Genomic DNA, 17,342 nt, shown 5'->3' on the forward strand with positions numbered 1-17,342 from the left:
TCTATTGATGCCCCAGCAAATTACCACAAACTCAGTGGCCTAAAATAACCCAAGTTTATTATCTCACAGTTCTATAGGTCAGAAGTGTGACACAGGTCTTGTGGGGCTAAAATTAAGCTATCAACAGGACTGTGCTCCTTACGAGAGGCTCTGGGGAAGAATCTGCTTCCAAGTTCATTCCGACTGTTGCTAAAATTCAGTTCCTTGTGTTTGCAGGACTGAGGCCCCTGTTTTTCTTCTGGCTGTGAGGCAGGGACCCGCCTTTCCTCCTAGAGGCTGCCCACATTCCTTCTCATGCTTTGAGTCTCTACAGCTTCCCCTTGGGCTGCATTTCTCTGATGAACTCCACTCAGACAAATTTCTCTATTTTTAAGGGCTATTGTGGTAAAATTGAGCTCACTGGATAACCTAGGATCTTCTCCTTCATTTAAGATCTATATCTTTAATTCCATCTGCAAAGTCCCTCCACAGGTATGCCTAGATTCATGTTTAATTGACTAGCCAGTGGGCAGAAACCTTGAGTTCGTTCTACTGCAGACCCTAAATCAAGGGGCATAGACACAGCCTCTGTCCACCATGATATGGCAAGCCAGCATCATGGGGTGGGCAAAAGTAGTCTTACTAGAGATAAGACAGAATGAGAGTGAATACATTTGAAAAATCTAAACCAGAGGTTAACAAACCTTTTCTGTCAAGGGTCAGATAGCAAATAATTTAGGCTTTGTGAAATACGTGGTCTCTGTCATAACTATTTAACTCTGCCATTCTAACTCAGAAGCAACCGTAGGCAATGCATAAATGAATAGGCATGATTGTGTTATAATAAAGCTTTATTTACAAAGACAGATGGCAGGCCAGATTTGGCCCACAGGCTATAGTTGTCAACCCCTGATCTAAACAGCTACAGTTCCCCACCAAGCTCCTTCTTCTATAATAAAACACTTTGGTGATAGATCATGTCTTGAAATATCAAGTGGGCCTCAAAGATAACAACAACAACAAAAAATATTAGTTTCTTATCAGAGATTGATTTTACCCTGGATTGCTTTTTCTCTAAAAGCTTCCTTCAAATCGGTATGTTCTATCATTTAAAGTGAGGTTTACAAACTGAAATATTGCACTTGATTATCTGTTAACAGGCTGCACCACGCAAGATGGCACTGGGCACTTGTGAGCAAACCGTATACTGACTGTCCAGGAAACTGTGGACGTGTTATGTGGTATATCCAGCTCGGTGGCTAAATCAGGGGTAATCTAAGGTGGCTAAGTCCTTGTTGACAGGCGGAGGTTGTCAAGCCAAATTTCCTGAAATTTGGAAATGCTTATCTTGTGGAGAGAATTTTGTCAGAAACCTTAAGAGTCCTCGGAATTCAGTTGAGTTCAGCCTGATAAACACTAAACATCTATGAACATCCACCTTGTGTCCACCACGGGGCTAAAAAATAAAAATGACCGCTGGGTCCTCCGTGTGGCCACACTGGGTCCTGTTGGAGGTGCTCAGGCAGGCTGAACAGAGCCTCCTTGCATTCACCTTCCTAATCATTTGACTTTCTTGAGCATTTGCTTACAGAGCATTAAGCGTTTTCTTTGTAACAGCTGATTAAAAGATTGCTATTACTGAAGAAAACATAGATTTAAAAACAAAAGCAGTTAGTAGCTTTTATCCATCATCAAGGAATTAACCAATTGGCAACAAGTAGGACAGCTCAATTTCTTTAGATATCTGAGGCCTAAATAGCTTAATTGGGGAAGCATGTTAAAAGGGATGGAATGACATTCATTATGGATTAAGTTAATACATTTCAGACCCATCGCATGGCTTAATTTAACAAATTCCACATCTTACTGTTAGGCAGGAAATGGCATCTCATGAACATCATTACCAGTCAGTCTGACTTGAGTTAGTTGAAAAGTCTGACTCCATCTGAAAACGGTTAATCTTAATAATAGTGTACATGGCTTTGGCAAAACCCTCTGTGTGCTTGGGAAGCTTAGGACTCTACTGTCAGCTTGCCCAAGGCCCTCCACTCCCACCACACTACTCACAACCAGGAGAGAAGGAGTATCAGTCACTTTCCAGTTAAACCCATCTGAAATGGAGCAGGGTTAGTCCACTGCTGGGAAAACTGGATGTGTCCTACCATGACTACTTCTAAACCTTAAACAGAAATCATTGAGTTATAACATGTACATATTTCTCTGTCATCAGATCGATTGTAGTCCTTGAATGTAGGAAAGGGGAAATGAGAAATCTGGTGAAAAAGAATATAAATCACTACTACTTATTATTGACCATATACTGTGAGCCAGGGAATCTGCCTACACTAACTCATTTACTCCTCAAAATTACTGTGCAAAGTTGATATTGCTACTCCTAATTTGTTGGCAAGGAAATTGAGTCTGGATAAAGTTAAATAATTTGGTGGTGGTCATGCCCTAATAGAGGCAGGATTGCAACCAAACCCTATTGATTCCAGTTCTTCAGATTTATACCTTCCACTCCATCTCATGGGCTCTGGAGAAGAACTGGGGCTTAACTAGAATGCTTGATGCGATCAATCCCCCTTCAGGATTCTAACCAAAAGGTGTCACTTCCAACTTGCACGGATCCTACTTGGTTGAGACATCTCAAATGCCACTTATTATTAGAAGGGATTCTCCCAACTTTCCCCCTCCACTCTGTGGGAAAACATGCATGAGGAATTCCACAAGTTTTCTCTAAGTCTTGTATGTGTCACAAACAGAAACAGAGGCAGGCTGCAGTTGCCCCTGTTCTAGAAGCCATGGGCCATAGGACTTTCTGGCCTAGCTTGGGGCAGCCCAGACAAAAGTATAAGGAAGGTATTGGGCATAAGACAGCCTACAAGGATGTATTGTACAACACGGGGAATATAGCCAATGTTTTGTAATAACTATAAATGCAATGTAACTTTTAGAAATTGTATAAAACAATTTAAAAATTAAATCAAAAAAGAAAGAAATGGGAGAAAACTCTAATTCGAAAAGATACATGCCCCTCAATGTTCACAGCAGCACTATTCACAATAGCCCAGACATGGAAGCACCTAAATGTCCATCCACAGATGAATGGATGAAGAAAATGTGGTACAATGGATAAAGAAGATGTAGCCCACATATACAATGGAATATTACTCAGCCATGAAAAGAAACGAAATTGAGTTATTTGCAGTGAGGTGGATGGACCTAGAGTCTATCATACAGAGTGAAGTAAGTCAGAAAGAGAAAAACAAATACTGTATGCTAACACATATATATGGAATCTAAAAAAAAAAAATGGTTCTGATGAACCTAGGGACAAGACAGGAATAAAGACGCAGATGTAGAGAATGGACTTGAGGACATGGCAGGAGAGGGGAGGGTAAGCTGGGACAAAGTGAGAGAGTAGCATTGACATATATACATTACTAAATGTAAAATAGATAGCTAGTGGGAAGCAGTTGCATAGCACAGGGAGATCAGCTCGGTGCTTTGTGACCACCTAGAGGGGTGGGATAGGGAGGGCGGGAGGGAGATTCAAGAGGGAGGGGATATGGGGATATATGTATACGTATAGCTGATTCACTTTGTTATACAGCAGAAAGTAACACAACATTGTAAAGCAATTATACTCCAATAAAGATGTAAAAAAAAAAAAAAAGAAAGAAAGAAAATGTGGTACATATATACAATGGAATACTACTCAGCCATAAAGAAGAATGAAATAATACCATTTGCAGCCACATGGATGGACCTAGAGATTATCATACTAAGTGAAGTAAGTCAGACATAGAAAGACAAATATCATATGATATCACTTATATGTGGAATCTAAAATGTGATACAAATGAACTTATTGACAAAACAGAAACAGACTCACAGACATCGAAAACAAATTTATGGTTACCAAGGGAGAAGGGGATGGGGGAAGGATAAATTAGGAGTTTGGGATTAGCAGATACAAAATAGATAAACAACAAGGTCCTACTATATAGCACAGGGAACTATATTCAATATTTTGTAATAACCTATAATGTAAAAGAATATATATATATATATATATATATATATATATATATAAATAAAACTGAATCACTTTGCTGTACAGCAGGAACTAACACAGCATTGCAAATCAACTATACTTCAATTAAAAAAATTTTTAGGGCTTCCCTGGTGGCGCAGTGGTTGAGAATCTGCCTGCCGATGCAGGGGACGCGGGTTCGAGCCCTGGTCTGGGAAGATCCCACATGCCACAGAGCAACTGGGCCCGTGAGCCACAACTACTGAGCCTGTGCGTCTGGAGCCTGTGCTCCGCAACAAGAGAGGCCGCGACAATGAGAGGCCCGCGCACCGCGATGAAGAGTGGCCCCCGCTCGCCACAACTAGAGAAAGCCCTTGCACAGAAACGAAGACCCAACACAGCCAAAAATAAATAAATAAATTTATAAAAAAAAAAATTTTTTTTGGACAAATGTATAGAAAAATTAGTATTATATATGGTTTATCATTGTCAAATCCTACTAGACATGATGATAAATTATAAAAACTTGCTTCAATGAAATTTCTCCAAATTGTCTTACAGAAATAAAATAAAATAAAATATTGCATTAAAATATTTTTTTAAAGTATCAGGAAGGTAAAATTAGCCTGTGTTTCAGCCTTTCCTACTCTTTCTTAATTCCTCATGTATCAGTCTAACAGCGCTACATAAAAACAACCACAATATCTCGGTGGCCGCAACAGGAAGCATTTATTTCCGGCTCACTGATCTGCAGTCATTTTGCGTGGCCCTGATGAAGGTCTAAGTTTTGGCTGCTACTCGGCTGAGCTAGGCTGGCGTCTGAGTTCCAGCCCTGGTGTGAATCAGGGAGTCGACTGGATCATGCTGATCCAGGATGTGGATGATTTAATACATACCTTACGACAGGTATAAAAAATTATAAATATTTGCACCTTTGTTCCACCCCAATATGGAAACTTGGGGGTTCAGCCCAAGTCCAGGTGCCTCTCATGATTCTGGGGCCAGTGAGTTATTTCTGCTCATGGAGCTGGACTAAGTGTCAGCTGGGACAAGGGAAAGAAGGCAATGCTCTTAAGGGTCAGAACACACACATGGTCACTTCTTCCCACATGTCTTGGGCTGAACATATCACTGACCTGAAAAGGAAATTACAGTTCTTTTTGCCTCTAATGCTGGGACCCCAGAAGGTGGAAGAGGGGTCCCCAGTCTTAACTGTCTCCTTTCCCACTCATCATCCCACACTCATCGGTCCAAGGGCCTCCCCTGCCCTCAGACCCCATGCTGACCCCTCTCTCAGGCTGAACCCCCAAGTTTCTATATTGGGGTGGAACAAAGGTGCAAATATTTATAATTTTTTATACCTGTCGTAAGACATGAGGGGCAGAAAACAACATTTTTTTTTTTTTATATTGACACAGATGTCTATTTTGATAATGGCAATCCCAGGTTCAGTACTGTAACATAGAGTATACTGCAGGCAATAAAGAAGGAAGAGTGGAGTCTGCCACAGGGAGGATGGGAATAACCTACGAAATGTAGTTTCCTAGCAGTCAACCCCCCCACTTACTCACAAGGCTATAGCCCTGGCATAGGCAGAGGCCTCACCCCAGCCCCTCTGAACACCAGCCTGGATTCTGTGTATACTTCAGCTGCCTTAGTGAGTGCACTGAGCATTACTGTCAACCCCAGTGGGCCTCATGATGAAGTCATCCTTCCTGCTACCTTGGAGTGGCTGGAGCTCAACATTACCCATGAGTGAGGGTGCGAGTCTGAGTGGGCCCGGAAGCATGGTCCCTGGATGTGACTCTAATCCAATTTCAGAATTCTGGGCCTTTCCCAGATGGACTGGCCTGGAGCCACCCATGCAGTTATAGAAGACAGCCCTTACAGAGTTTCCAAGAGATCCAACTCACACAGACAATGCCCACACCTCACTTTTATCGTCATAGTCAATGGCTATCTTTCATCCATTGATCAGCATTTATAGAACTTCTACTGTGTTTCAGATACTGCTCTAGGATTTGGAAGTAGGAAGATGCCAGATTTATAGATCAAGCACTGTGGGAGATGACCGTCTAATTGGTGAGGCAAACACATGTAAAAGGATAATAATTTTTAGAAGAGCTAATAATTATCAAGCACTGATTACATGCTGGACATTATTCTAAGGGTTTTTTTTTCATGTATTAAATCATTGAATGCTAACAACTTTATGAGGTAGGTCCTACTACTATCCATATATATATGTATGTATATCTATCTATCTATCTATCTATCTATCTATCTATCTATCTATCTATACACACACACACACACACACACACACACACACACACACACACACACACACATATAAATCAGATGAGAAACTGAAGCAGAGAGAAATAAAATAATTTGTTTTGGGTCACACAGCCATTAAGTAGGAGAGCCAGGATTTGAACCCAGGGAGTCTGGATCAGAGTCTATGTGTTTAGTCACAAGGATGAACTTCCATCAAAATGTGATCAGAGCTAAGAGACATTCAAACTTGGTACCTTTGGTAGCAGTGAGAGAGACAGCAGCTAACTCTGTCTACAGAAAGTTTTCACAAAGAAAACAGCCCTTGGACTGGGGTCAGGGAGGAGAGGATTTGCACATGTAGATAAGCAAGAGGACAGCGTTTCCATTAGAGAGAACAGCATGGAACAAGCCTGGAAGCAGGAGAAAGTGGAATTCAGAGTTCAATGTATCAGGAGCTGAGGATAATGGAGCTCCGTTTGCCTAGCAAGATGAACTGGTTTGTGATCCTTCAGCCTTACAACCATTTATTGGAAGAAAGGCTCAAATGCCGGAAAGCTGGAGAAAGGAGGAAACTAAAACATACAGATAATATTGAAGAAGAACAGTCCACCCATAAATGAATAATTGAATATATGTGGGAAATATTTTTGCTTCTGTGGAAATGTGTCCAAATTCAGCCTGTCTTGTTATGGTTAGATGGGCCTTAGCCAAGGATGGGTCTTTGCCAACCATTTAGGTCCAATCGAATGGGAATATATCTGTGATTGAACAAAACAGAATAAATAAAATAACCAAACCCATTAGAAGGTACTTTGAAGAGACTGAATCATTAAAGAATAGCGCTGAGTTGACTGCAAAGTAGAGAAAATCATCTGAAATGAGTTTCCACTTAGATAGAGATGAGCTAAATAATTTAGCTTATTTTGAGGTGACTTCATTCATTCATTAATTTAACAAATATAAAAAAAAAAATCTGTTGAGCACTTACTCTGAATCAGGCTCCGTTCCAGCCTCTGGGCGCACAGTGGCAAACAGACAGACCAAGAGCTGCCTTCCTGGAACTTATATCTAGTGAAGGGGACAGAACTGAATGAGGGGGTACTCAGACACCCATCAGTAAGTGGACCAGATTCCATACACAGGTTTGTAAAGCACGTATCTTTCAGGGAGACAAATCTCTTAAGCTGTCAGATGAGAGAATACTTGTGTGAGAGCCTTCTGTGTGCTTTGAGACTTTGTGTGTTTCGGGGAGTGGGGCTGGAGGGGTTCCTTGCCCTAAGACTCGTATTCACTGTCTATTCCTCTCTCCCTGGCTACATGGGATCTGGACCACTGAGAAACAGGTTCACGAAACTATTTCACCAAATTTGACAGTCAGCAAAACAGTCCTTCAGAGTGAGGGGGCCAAAGCACCTTTTAATGGGATCCTTCTCCAAATTCTAGACTGACTAAGAGACAGACACAGAAGTTAGGCAGATGGAACAACATATCAGCTTTGTCTCTGAAAAGGCTGTTTTGGCAACAAGTGGGCTTCCTCCTATTTTCCCCTCTGAACTGAACTTACCCACTCAAGCTACAGGCTACATACACCCGCTTACCACCAACAGGGACAGCACCTGCATAGTTAGCACAGGAAAAAGAGAAACAAACAAAAGGAATGTGTGTATCCTGAGGACATCCCTCTTCAAAAGAGAGAGGGAACCCAGAAGGAACTGAAAGGTAAATACCTAGTTCCTTATTTCATCCTCGGCTTCTGGCAGTTAGGTTACATATGTAACAGGAACTCCAGAAAAATCGTTTAACCAAATAGATGGTCTTGTTCTCACTTGACAAACTGTCCAGAGGTAGACAATCCAGAGTTAGAGCTGAAGGGCCATGAACCCTTAAGGGATCCCAGTGCCTTTCACCTTGCTGCTCCATCCTCATTAGTTTGTGTCCTTATCTTCATGGACACAAGATGGCTGCTCCCCATCCAGTCATCACTTCTATGTTCCAGGAAGGAAAAGGGGGAATAGCAAAAGCCAAAAAGGTACTTGTCAGTTGAGTCTGTCCCCTTTAAGAAGCTTTACCAGAAGTCCCATCCAGTGACTGCCACTTACATCTCAGTAACTAGAACCAAATCAAATGAGTAGCTACCCCTGGCTGCAAGTAAGTCTAGGGAGGTGAAAATATTTTCCTGGGCATACTGACACACCCAAAAAAATCAGGGTTCTCCTACTAAGGAGGAAGAGGAGAATGTATATTATACAGGAAACTAACTGAATCTGGAGGCCTAGGGGAGAATTCCTGAAGATATGTGGGAGAAGGCTGGAGCTATTCTGCCAGAGTTTTCTCTGTGAAGATCGTATGTTCCCCCCAATTGATGAGAAGGTCAGAAATATGGGATAAGCTTCCCCCAGCAGATTGGCCTGAGTGTATTTGGGAAAGTGCTGCCTCTCTGGCATCCTGTCATCTCATACTCCACTTGCTCCCTCCCCAAATCCTATCCCTTCCACATCCCCTTTCTCCTGCCCCCGTTAGGTACCTGCATCTTGCCCCCTTCTTCTGTGGCTGCCTTCCAGACAGCACCCAGCCCTGGGACCCTTCCTGACCCTGGCTTTCTCCACTATACAATCCCAAGGTCATGTCCAACCATGTCAAGGCCTGTTCTCTTTAAAGGGGACTGACTAGAGCTCTGATCAATTACACCTCATGAGACAAGGGCAATGGCTGTGAAAAGTTAGTGGATTGCTCCTTCCAGACAAAATATTTTAATAGGAGATGCCCTCGGCCAGAGAAATATCTAATAGTGGGATTTCAGGCAATGGGTTAGGCAAAGAGTGGGGAGGGGGGGCATTTTGAGCTGGGACCTGTCAAAACATTTTACTTAAATGACTCTTACTGTACACCTAAAAGTATTTATACAGCTTGTGCTACAGAAAATAAAACTATAGAGGCAGACTTTTTGAAAGGCCCTTGTCATTTTCTCGGAGCTGTGTTTGCAGGACGATAGGAGAGCTGTGCTCATTAACTGGAAGCTGGGTGCCATGGATAATGTGGGCCTCACACCTACCGTCCCCACTCATACAGAACACCTGTGGTTCTCCTCGGGGGACCCACAGGTTACTAGAGCCTGCTTCACCCACTCCACAAGAGACTGAAGTGCCAGGGGATTGACATCCTCCCTGGGGCATCCCTTAACTAATGACTGATGGGGACAGAAGTACGAAAGTCCCTGAATTAGAGCAGGATGATTCTGAGGCCTGACTTAACCTCCAGAATTCCCTGGACAGATCAGGATAAAGTCCTCCCCTGCGGGACTTTTCAGCTGAGACCACACACACATTGCTCAGTTTCCTCACCTTCCCTAACCTGTTCCCCCATTTCCTTACAGGTCCCCTGGGAGCAATTCCTTAATTTATTAATTTTATTCAAATCTTCACCTCTGGGTCTACTTCTGGGGAACCCGACCTAAGACACTGGACAACCTTAATATGTTCTTTCACTCACCAATTTCAGACTTTCTTATATACACCAAGACTCTTTCTAAGAATTGCTTTCTGGTCAATAGAAATGGGGAATTCTCTTATTCTCAGTGAAGAAAGCGGGGCTTGTGATACTCAGGGAAGGATTTTTTGTGATAATCAGAGAAAGAAAGGAGAGACCTCCTAGTTAGAAGATGGCTAACTTCCAAAGGCTTTTTTGGGGTGTGCTGATAACAAATATTAGAGAGATAGTGCAGCATTTTTTTCCAGTAAAATATGAAGTATTCTGATTATAACACCAACTCCAATATGTTTTTTTTTTCTCCCACACCACCAGGCAACTCTCAGACACCAGCTGGGTGTCCTACAATTCAACTCAACTCTGACCCTATCTACCTGGAGATAGCATCAGATCCCACAGATAAAGCCCCAGTCTCATAAGACTGCCCCTCCCCCCCCCCACTTCAGACACCAATCGCAAATCCAGGTTTCCACCATGATCTCTGAGTGGGCCACTCTCCCCAAGTCTCCACGCCTTCATCAACCCAGAAGCTCTGTCCTTTTGGGGGTTTTACAGAGGCTTGATTACACTGGCACCATTGATTAAATCATTGGCCAGTGGTGACTGAACTTAATCTCCAGCCCTTCTCTCCTCCTAGAAGGTCAGGGTTGAAAAGCTCCAACCCTCTAATCACATGGTTGGGTCCTCTGATGACCAGCCCCCATCCTCAGGTTACCCAGGTGCCCAAAAGTCTCCTCATTAACATAACAAAAGATATCTTTATGTTCTCATCACTTAGGAAAATCCAAGGGTTTTAGGAGCTCTGTGCCAGGAAGGGGGACGAAGACTAAATTTATATTTCTTATTATAAATCATAGTATCATTTTGCTGTAATTTTAACCTTCTTTAGCTGGTAAACTAAAGTGAAGCTTAACTGTTACAGAGGGTGATTCACATCTGAAGACAGGGCATTGGTCTATAAAAGGAGGGGATGTGGTGTTAGTACCTTTTGGTAGTTCTTCCATTCAGGTCATGAGTTTTGAGAGTCCCTAGTTTATTATAAATTTGCATTCAGCTCCTACTCTGACCTCAGCACTGTCCTAGGCTCTGAACACACCGTGAAGAACAGGTTAGACCAGAGTCCTGCCCTCACAGAGCATTAGATTAGACCTGAATGGTTTTCTCTTGGATGCCTCCTCTTTCCTATTCGTAGGATTTGTAGGAAGTAATGCTGGCTAGAGCAGCAGGTGATATCAAGCACATCAGCAACAGGAGGAACATTGGAGGGAAAGAAGAAGAAAGAACTAGCCCCTCAGCCTAATATTGCTTCCCCACCCGATACACACAGTGAACTCCCTGCATTAACTACGAAGCTGCTCAGAGATGAACAACACGTGCAACCGACCGGGCAGGAAGAGCCTCTGAAGTTAATGGTGACTCTCTGGGTTCAGAGGCACGACAATAAAGCAGGTCACCAGCTGTCCCCCTCTCTGGAGGATGGGGCTGTATTTCTTGGTTTTTACAAGGAAACGCCCTGTAATTCCAGGCTCCACAGCTTTGTGGTACTACTCATTCCTGCAAAGTGTTTTCTTCCTTCTTCTAAAAGGTTCTCCACAGCGGTCTGGCACGGTGTTCTCCGAACAAGAGCCACGTGTGACTGAAGGCAGACAGCGCCCTGTTTTCCATCAGCACGGCTAAGAGAGCTAATGGACTCAGGCACGGGATGGCCTGTCATCCCTAGCAAGCTGGGTCACTTCTAAGGGAGATGCCACCTGACTTCCAGCCTGCTTGGGATGTGTCGCAAGAAAGCTTCAACCTGTAGAAATTGAGGTTGGTGAAAAGATCACCCTGAGGTTGAACAACTTTTGCAGAAATGGTGTTACTAGAGCCGAAAAAGCACTGAGTTGTAACACACCCTCTTAAGCATCTGATCGATTTCTTAGGACTCGGTGACAAGGCAAGAATGAGCTTCCCTGACAGCCAGCTGACTGGGGCTAGCCCTGGACAAAGCAGGGGAGGGCTGGCTGCGGACACTCAGGCTCGTGCCAGACGGGCTCCAAATGGGGATGACAATACTGACACACCAGGTGGGAGCAGAAAGGACTGAGTTTCCAGTGGAAATCGTGAAGTCTTTGGGTCCGCCTTTGAGAAGCTTCCTGAAAACGAGGCATGTGGAATCTCAGCTGCTCTGGAAAGTGCCTGAGAAACCCCACAGCCAAGGGAGCCCAATGGCTCCTGGCAACCACACCCGGTCCTTCTCCCCCAAGTCCCTCATTCCTCCATGGTCTCAGAGAGGGGTGGGGAGGGAGAACTGTTCCTTCACATCTGCAGGGGGGTTGGCTGTCTCTGTTAGCAATGGAGGGGGACTTCTATTGTAATCTGCAGTCATTAGTTCTGGGGAGTCATCATTTGCTTTTGTTCATTTCAGAGTTCATCCATCAGTTTCCAAATAGAAAGATAGTGTTTACTAGTGAATGTTAGCTTTCCTGGGGTCACTATCCCAAAAAGCAATTGCCTGGAATTGGGAAGGTGAGTAAGGACCAGCTCCTCCCAGCTGAATTCTGAGATATAAGGCAAGTCTCGTTTCTCTAACTTACCCTCTGTTAAACCTTTTCTCCTCTCCTTTCCCAGTCCTAACCGGTGCTCTGCTGGTGCTCTTACTGCTTGTATGTACCTTTCACACAAGGCACTGTTCCTACTGAACTGTTTGAGGCACATCCTTTCATTCATTCATATATATATATATATATATATATATATATATACATATACATATATACCATGTGCCAGTCTCTTCATAATTTATACAGATTAAGTTTAAATGCTCTAATAAAGTAACACAAAAGGCTCAGCAATGTTGGGTTTTCTTTGACTTAATAAATAAGAAAGGACCAATGAACAAATTCTTTCTAAGGTATTAATTGATGGCTCTTTAAGAATTGCCCTTTCAAGGAACCCTCCTACACTGTTGGTGGGAATGTAAATTGACACAGCCACTATGGAGAACAGTATGGAGGTTCCTCAAAAAACTAAAAACAGAGTTGACATATAATCTAGCTATCCCACTCCTGGGCATATACCCAAACAAAACTATAATTTGAAAAGATACATGCACCCCTATGTTCATAGCAGCACTATTTACAGTAGCCAAGACATGGAAGCAACCTCAATGTCCATCCACAGATGAATGGATGAAGAAGATATGGTATATGTGTGTATATATGTGTATATACACACACACACACACACACACAATAGAATACTACTCAGCCATAAAAAAGAATAAAGTAATACCATTTGCAGCAACATGGATGGACCTAGAGATTATCATACTAGTAAAGTAAGTAAGACAAATACCATATGATAGCACTTATATGTGGAATCTAAAATATGACACAAATGAATTTATCTATGAAACAGAAACAGACTCACAGACATAGAAAACAAACTTATGGTGTTACCAAAGGGGGAAGGGGGTAGAGGAGGGATAAATTAGGAGTTTGGGATTAGCAGTTACAAACTACTGTATATAAAATAGATAAACAACAAGGTCCTACTATATAGCACAGGGAACTATATTCAGTATCCTATCATAAACCATAATGGAAAAGAATATGAAATATATATATATACACATATATGTATTATATATAAATATAACTGAATCACTTTGCTATACACCAGAAACTAACACAACATTGTAAACCAACTATACTTCAATTAAAAAAAAAATTACCCCTTCAAGAGTTAGGGGCATAGCCTGTGCTAGTTCTCTTGAATCACCAAGGTGTTTGATTTCATTGCGTCCAGCATTTCTGGGAATAATTACAGTATAGAAATGTTCTTGTTAGAAATTTGATGTCAAGAATACTAATTAACAAAAACACTCAGTTATTGGTATACCAAGAAACTAGTAAATATACTAGTAAGTAGTCTATTAAGAATTTCTGTGCAACTTCAGTTTACGGAGCCCTCATTACTTTGCAAACACTGACAACTGACTCATTTTCCTAAGTGGAGATTCGATGTCTTGGTGTTCAGTGGTTTCTATGTTCAATCCTTGAGTCTGTTCTGGGACTCTACAAAACTCTTTATCTCTTCCATAGCCGCATGATTCTTCTTTCAGGAAAATGCAACAATACCTTGTGGGTCAGGGTGTTTATTACATCGATGCTGTTTACATCAGATTCCATTTCTCTACTATGAAAATTAATACCTGATTCGTAGCAAAGATGATTTTTCTCTTCTATCTGGTTTATTCTTTTTAACTAACATATTATAGCCATACTATATGCCAGGCATTGTATTAAGTGCCTTTCCACAGAATATATCATGCACTCCTTCCCTTAGTTCTATAAGGTAGGTTTTATTATCCTTATTTTTCAGCTGGGAAAACAGACCCACAGGGATGAAGTCTCTTGCCTGAGGTTCAAGGGTCAAAAGTGGCAGAGTTGGAACTGGAAACCAGGTCCATCAACTCCTGGTCCAGCACATGCTCAGCTGCACCATGGCACCCTCTATAGTTTGTGCTAATATTTGATTTTCCCCAGAAACATTATGAGCAGACCTATAGCTTCATTTCCTGTGTGATAGCCTATATCCAGCATTGAGTGGTGGTACCTCAAGCTCCTATTAAGTCATCAGTTAGGACAGTACATGTAGGAAGAGGTTCCTTGAAAGAATTCAAGGCTTGCTTGCTCTGTCTTGCTTTATTTGAAAATGACTTTTCTCTAGTAGTTGGCTTTCAAGTAGCACACTGGACTTATAACTTCTTGAGCTCAGAGATGCTCTCCTGAGGACATGTTCTTTATTTTAATTGAAGTCTTCATCATTGGCTGGCTTCCAAGTGGTCTACCAGATGTCTTTTTCTTTGCTATAGCTGAAGCAGATTATGATGTTCCAGTTCATTTTTTCAATTTGCTGTACTTTGCTGGCAGTCTTATTTCTTTAGCAAACCACACTTGAGAGGCCAAAATCATGGAGCAAGGCAGCAACAAATGAGTCTTTAGAATGTGTTTTCTTAGATAATCTCAGGCAAATTACACACACACACACACACACACACACACATCTTTTATTTTAGTGATTAGACCTAGATTTTCCTAAATTTTCACATACATGTAACTTTCTCAGGATGTGCAGCCCCAAAATCAATCCTCAAGGGATTAACTAATCTCCCAACTGGGACTTTAAGAAATCTCCTTTCTCAGAAATCTTTCATTTTCTGCTTGAAAGCTTGAAGAAAAATATCCACTGCCTTTCCCTATTCTTTTTTTCAATCCTATCCTCTTATGTCCTGAGATGCTTCATACTTCAAAACAAATTGTATATACGTTGTGTGTAGGTACAGGGAAACGCCTTGAAGTTCATTCTACTCTTTGAAGCAATACAGAGTTAATTCTTACTCACAACTATATTTACATCACTTAGAACAGTTTTTGGTACTTAGTAGTGTCTAAAAAAAATATTTATTAAATCATCTAACTCATAGTCAAGCATCAATTGGTTGGCTAAGGCAATTCAGGGAATTTAGTCATTTCTTATTTTTCACAAACTTCTAGAGTCTGTGGCCTTTACCTCTAACTTAAGTGGCAGATGATGAGGGGTTTCATTTTACTTTCCGGTTTCATAGAGGAGCAAATCAATTAAACATATCATAAAACAGATGGGAATTCGGGCTTTATAGGAATCTGGGAGGGTCCGGGGGCCTCCTGGGACCTGTCACCAGAGTGAGGACTGGCAATCTCCATCTCTTAGACAAGTTTTGTTATCCTCGGGTGACAGTGTTAACACGGTGCTAGGCTGCCTTTCCGACAAAATACAAACAAAACCAAACAGAATAAAAACAATCAAACCAACCCCCCACTGCCCACTGGCCGACTGAAGCAGCAGGATTGTCGTGTTGTAGAAGGGGCCAGAACAGGAGGAGGTGGCAGTTTCCTAACAAACTGTATTGTTTGAGCCATTTTATTTAGTGTGGATAAAAATCCCTTGTACCAAAGATTTATTTGGAAGTTCTGGGCAGATTAACTTTTGGTAAGAGTTGGAACTAAAAACTTTATTGGGAATGCTACGTACACTCCAAAGACCAACAAGAGAATTTAAGTTAGATGTGATTAGTATGAAGAAAGTTACATTTATTGTACTCTTATGTATAATTGATCACATGAAAGGCCTTTTGTAACTATAAAAGAGACAGCCCATTAAATTGTTTTACCCTGAGGATTACATGAATTTGCGGATATCGGATTGGATCACCGGCCTATTGGTTTCACAGCAATGGTAAATCATTAAGATGCTTATTTTTATTCATATATCTTTCTTGCTATTTATTATTAACCAAATAGCCCCTCCCCGTTTTAGCTTTATTTTCACACATCTGAACCAATCATTCTGTCTCTCCACCATCAGCAAATGATCAAACCAGTTGCTAAGAGCTCTATAGGTCACTTTGGAGGGATCTCAAAACAGAAAAAAATATTTGGCAAGAACATTCCTTTGTTATTTAGTCTTGGACAGACAGCCCTATAGAGAAAGTCAGAGGCCATCTTATCTCTTGATTTGAGTAGAGAGACCATGACTCCGGGCACTGTTTTGTGCAAATTAGTTGAGCTCATTTCCAACCCTTCCATTATCCAGATAAGAATGTGCTCAGAGAGCTAAAGGTTAAGATATGAATATTACCTGGCACATGTGCGACAAGCAAATTGGCTCTTAGGCTTCTGCCTAGAAAAAGTTGATGAGATTACTCCCCATTCCTTATTTATTTCATACAAGCCCACAGGAAAACATAAGCTCAAACTCCTCTTACAGATGTTTCAGGAAGGGACAGCTGCAAATCACAGCCTGTATCACAGAATGAGGCTGAATCTAATTTGTCATTGTCAGTTCCCTTGATTTAGGGTTTTTGTTTGAAGAAATACACCTGGCAGATCTCAATCATTAGAAACAGGGGGAGATGAAGTCCGATAGCTGTGTTGACATGCAGAATTTCTCTAGTTAAGCATTTCACATTTCTTTGAGGTCTCATAATAGGGACCCAGCCTGGTATTTGGGGGGCACTGCAGAAGCTTTGGGATGTGCTTGCTACCAAGGACATCTTCAGTATCTACTGTTCCCTTTGTGCCCAAAGCAATCCATGCCCTATGCTGATTTTTGCGTTGTAACAGATCAATTCCACTTTGAATTTTAACTGGAGAGGTCAAAAGGTGTGTGTGTATCTATAAATCTAGGGTTCTGTCAGCCTAGTGTAATTTGGTTGAGAGAGAGAGAGAGACAGAAGCAGAATGAGAGGTTGTGCTAAATAAATGGTATTCAGTTTTAAATGAAGTCTCTCAATTAGCATTGAACATTTCTTTAAACAATCAAGATATTAAAGCTAGAAAGAAGTTAATGAGCCTATGGAGAAAGTAACTTCTAAAGATCACTTTGTGCTTGGGATGGTAATTGCTTTATGACATTTTGATGTCATTACAACATGAAATTAGGAGGGCAAAATGTTTCCAGAGTGTTTCTTTGGATACCCTGTTAGGAAGCTATTAAAAGGCAAGAGTACTCTGGCAAAATGATTTCAGTGTGT

The 17,342-nt window shown here is 41.6% G+C and overlaps 1 long non-coding RNA gene across 2 annotated transcripts; it reads right to left on the reverse strand.

Moving 5' to 3' along the window:
- Positions 1-3,515: 3,515 nt before the first annotated feature.
- LOC309611298 lies at positions 3,516-17,036 on the reverse strand. 2 transcript variants are annotated; one of them, XR_014234433.1, is made up of 3 exons: positions 6,355-17,036; positions 4,467-6,302; positions 3,516-4,162 (listed from the first exon to the last, which is right to left on the reverse strand). It is a non-coding gene; the product is annotated as an uncharacterized lncRNA (long non-coding RNA). The 2 variants fall into 2 exon arrangements; XR_014234434.1 differs by having other exon boundaries at positions 4,467-6,298; positions 6,353-17,036.
- Positions 17,037-17,342: the final 306 nt, after the last annotated feature.

This window comes from Balaenoptera borealis, assembly GCF_965194805.1.
Source record: "Balaenoptera borealis genome assembly, chromosome: 14".
Taxonomy (NCBI): Eukaryota; Metazoa; Chordata; class Mammalia; order Artiodactyla; family Balaenopteridae; genus Balaenoptera; species Balaenoptera borealis.